Below are 5,000 nucleotides of genomic sequence, written 5' to 3' on the forward strand. Positions count from 1 at the left end.
GACCTATAGGCTCCCCCAAACCCCCCAGCCTTAGCTCACAAGGATAGTAAGGTTGCAGACACTAATGGCACTAACGAGTCTGAGCGGGACTCGAACCCCCGACTGGCAAACACCAGGCAGAGACGTCACCAATCAGGCAATTGATTATTTAAAAAAAAAAAAAAAAAAAAAAAAAAAAAAAAAAAAAAAAAAAAAAAAAAAAAATTGTAAGTCAACCTTCATAAAATGAAAATATCTTTAGGTTTTGACTGTGATAGAAGCGATGAGAAATTCTATTCAAAATTTTGTTTTATATATGTTTCAAGTGTCTATATAAAATCTATGTGTCCATTCGCTTATGTAATTATACGCATGTACATTGACTGTTTAACTATTGCAAAGGTTGTGAATCCATAATATTCGGTACATTATATATAGGATATTGAATGCGAGTAACGGGATTTGGTTTACGAGCTGAAAATAGAATTTGTTACTCGTACAGAGGAGATAATCCTTCTTAAGCTAAGCTTAACGCTTTCTATTCAGTGGCATTAACATTATTTATATTGGGAAAAAGAATGTACATTTTGCATGCTCCACTAGATGTAACAACAACAACAACAATAACATCGACAACAACAACAGGGTTGTAGTGGCTTATGCGGTAACCGTCCTTGTCTGGTGATCGCCAGACTGGGGTTCTAGTCCCGCTCAATCTCGTTAGTTCCTTTGGTCGCTACAACTTCGCTATCCTTGTGAGCTAAGGAAGAGGGTTTCTGGGAACCGATAGGTCTACCTTCTGAGTCATCGGCAACCATTGCCTTGTCCTCCCTGGTCCTAGCTTGGGTGGAGAGGAGACTCGGGCAGTGATCATTGTATAAATGGTCAGTCTCTAGGGCATTGTCCTGCTTGATAGGGCAATGTCACTGTCCCTTGCTTCTGCCATTCATGAGGGACCTTTAAACCTTTAAACCTTCAAATGCATGACAAAGGCCTCAAATACATCCTTAGTCATATCTGGGGCGTAGCCATCCCAGTATGGGTGGCCGTACAAGTATAGCTTTGCTGATCATGGTGATATGCAAACCCTTTCACCACGTTAATGTAATCTCATAAATTTCGATGGTAGTTTAAGGAAGGATGGAACTTTTTTAAATTAGGTTGTAAATCACTGAAATTTATAACTTCGCATCGGTATTTTAGATTAATAAAAAGATTTCATGAAATTTGTTCTGTAATTTCATGAAATTTGTGTTCTGTAATTTCAAGAAATTTAGGTTCTGTAATTTCATGAAATTTTTGTTCCATAATTTCAAGAAATTTACGTTCTGTAATTTCATGAAATTTATGTTCTGTGATTTCATGAAAATTATGTTCTGTAATTTCATGAAATTGGTTTTCTGTAATTTCATGAAATTTGTGTTCTGTAATTTCAAGAAATTTATGTTCTGTAATTTCATGAAATTCATGTTCTGTAATTTCATGAAATTTTTGTTCTGTAATTTTAAGAAATTTGTTTTTGTAATTTCATGAAATTTATGATCTGTAATTTCATGAAATTTATGATCTGTAATTTCATGAAATGTATGTTTTTTCAATTTCATGAAATGTAAGTTCTGTAAACTTTAAGAAATTTATATTCTGTAATTACATGAAATTATGTTCGGTCATTTCATGAAATTTGTGTTCTGTTAATCTGGTTTGAAAGGGATGAAGATATTAGGAGAATTATTATGATGGCGATGATACTTTTGTGAAATTTTTGTTTTTGAACACTTCCATTTATTATTTTTGGATGATTTTGGTTATGTTAAGGACAATAACAAACTGTAATCACCAGATTTTTTTATTATTATTATTACTATTATTAGCCAAGCTACAACCCTAGTTGGAAAAGCAAAATGCTATAAGCCCAAGGGCTCCAATAGGAGGAAAGGAAATAAGGGAATAAATAAATGATGAGAATAAATTAACAATAAATCATTCTAAAAACAGTAACAACGTCAAAATAGATATGTCATATATAAACTATTAATAACGTCAAAATCAGATATGTCATATATAAATTATAAAAAGACTCGTGTCAGCCTGATCAACATAGAAACATTTGCTGCAACTTTGAACTTTGAAGTTCTACTGATTCAACTACCCGATTAGAAAGATCATTCCACAACTTGGTAACAGCTGGAATAAAACTTTTAGAATACTGTGTAGTATTGAGCCTCATGATGGAGAAGACCTGGCTATTAGAATAAAGAGATGAAGCAGTCTTGGCTAGTGCCATAGCCTCTGTGCCATGGCCTTCCACTGTCTTGGATTAGAGTTTTCTTGCTTGAGGGTACACTCAGGAACATTATTCAAACTCATTTCTCTTCTTCTTTTTTTTTCTTTTTTGAAGTTTTTAATAGATTATATATGATAGACTTAATATAATGCTGTTACTGTTCTTAAGATATTTTTTTATCGTTTATTACTTCGCTTGTAGATTATTTATTTCCTTGTTTCCTTTCCCCACTGGGCTATTTTTCCCAGTTGGAGCCCTTGGGCTTATAGCAACTTGAATTTCCAACTGGGAATATATTAGCTTGTAAGATTATTAATAATAATAATAATTATAATAGTGATAATGATAATAATAATTATAATAGTGATAATAATGATAATAATAATAATAATCATAATAATATCAATAAAATAATAATAATAATAATAATAATAATAATGATAATAATAATAATACAGTGCGTAAGCGAAATTCTGCAACTGTAAAGCATTCTCGTTGTGGTCCTGAGGAAAAAAAGATAGTTTCCCAGACACCGTTTGCATTATGCAAAGCAAGGCGTTCATGAATTTTAAGCGTTACCTCTCTCTCTCTCTCTCTCTCTCTCTCTCTCTCTCTCTCTCTGAGTACGTTTGTTTATGGTAATGTTTACGATTTCGGGCCAAACGTAAATAGGAATATTTCGTAATAATCGTCGTGTATATATATATATATATATATATATGTGTGTGTGTGTGTAGTTAAGTATCATTAGTAAGTTTTGAAAATATAATTAATGTTATAATTATATGGTTTAAATCATTAAAGGTTAATGTGTCTGGTTTCAGTTCTAATTTCAACAGAGTATATGCTCATCAGAACGTCAGCCGAGTCTAACCACAGCAGTGGCTTCTCCAGTAAACAGCTTAAACTCAAAACTCCGAGCGGGGATCGATCTGCCGCTTACTACTGTACTAGGCAGGAAGCTGATATTCTTGAAAAATAGAATATAGCATACTGAAAACAAAGAAAGGATATTTTTATAAGAACAGTAAACAAACTAGAGAAGTACTCAGTAGAGAACATGCCTTCGCCACGACAAACCGTCTTATTTTGCTCTTAACTTCTGTACCAACCGTGTGTCACACGATCGTACATAGTTCATTTTGTGTATATAGTATGCTTGTATCTTCGCTCTTCCCTCGCACTAAAAAAAACCTGAATAAACATGTCTGTTTTTTTCACCAGTAACGGTGTCGATTTTGAACAGGATATTTCTTGTTGCCTTGAGCTTTTGTATATAAAGGAGAGTGTTCAATAATAAACTCACTCAGTTGCTTTCATCCTGTCTTTGAGGCACAACCTTCTCTCGGCCCGTCACACTTCACTGCGTATTTGTACTTTACGCTTTTCTTCAAAATCTAATTAATTTTTCATCGGGTTATACTGCACACGTCCACCAAGTTTCATTGAATTGGTTCAGTAGTTTTTGCGTTATGTTGTTCACAAACAAACAATTAAGTAACCAAATATTTGCCATTTACTGAACATTAAGATTATTTACTAAGTACTGTTGCGTACTTGTACTTTGATGTACTTTACCCAAAATGTTATAAGTTCATCCTTGAGTCATAACTAATATGACTACCAAGTTGTGTCAATATCGGTACTGTAGTTTTTTTGTGTAAAGGTACACACAAACAAATAAATATACTGGAGGGGCACTCAGTAGAGCGCAGACCTCCGCCACGGCAGCTTAATTCTCGACCTTTACCTTGACTTTTGATCAAAGACTTTCAAAATTGAATGACTTTCACGTCTTAACGTAACAATTGATCCCTGAAAGTTTTACTGTTCTATGAGTAAAATTGTGGCCAGGAAGTTGTTCACACAAAAACCACCTTTTGCTTGACCTTAACCTTGACCTTTGACTTAGGACTTCCAAAATTAAAGGACTTTAATCCCTTAAAGTTTCACTATATGAGTAAAGTTGTAGCCAGGAAGTTGTTCACACACAAACCTCCTTTTGCTCGACCTTGACCTTTGACCTTTGACCTAGGACTTTCAAAATTAAAGGACTTCCACGTCTTAACATAAAAATCAGTCCCTTAAAGTTTCACTATATGAGTAAAATTGTGGTCAAAAAGTTGTTCACTCACAAACCACCATTGCTCGACCTTGACGTTGACCTTTGACCTAGGACTTTCAAAATTAAAGGACCTGCACGTCTTCACATAACAATTAACCCCTTAAAGTTTCACTATATGAGTAAAACTGTGGCCAGGAAGTTGTTCACTCACAACCACCTTTTGCTTGACCTCGACCTTTGACCTAGGATATTCAAAATTGGGCCACTCTCACGTCTTAACATAACAATTAATCCCTTAAAGTTTCACTGCTCTATGAGTAAAATTGTGGCCAGGATGTTGTTCAAACACAAACCACCTTTCCTTGACCGCGACCTTTGACCTAGGACATTCAAAATTGAGCCACTTTCACGTCTTAACATAACAATTAATCCCTTAAAGTTTCACCACTCTATGGGTAAAATTGTGGTCAGAAAGTTGTTCATTCACAAACAAACAGACAAACAACGGCAAAAATATAACCTCCTCCAAACTTCGAATGCGGAGGTAGCTAAGAAACAGACGACAGGGATGAATATTTACCCTTCGAAAATCATAGATTTTGGTGAAGACAAAAAGCATATTAGAGGGTAATCCATTATCACCAACTGGATAAAGATTTTATGATCTCTTCC

The sequence above is a fragment of the Palaemon carinicauda genome, chromosome 5 (genome assembly GCF_036898095.1).
Source record: "Palaemon carinicauda isolate YSFRI2023 chromosome 5, ASM3689809v2, whole genome shotgun sequence".
Classification (NCBI taxonomy): domain Eukaryota; kingdom Metazoa; phylum Arthropoda; class Malacostraca; order Decapoda; family Palaemonidae; genus Palaemon; species Palaemon carinicauda.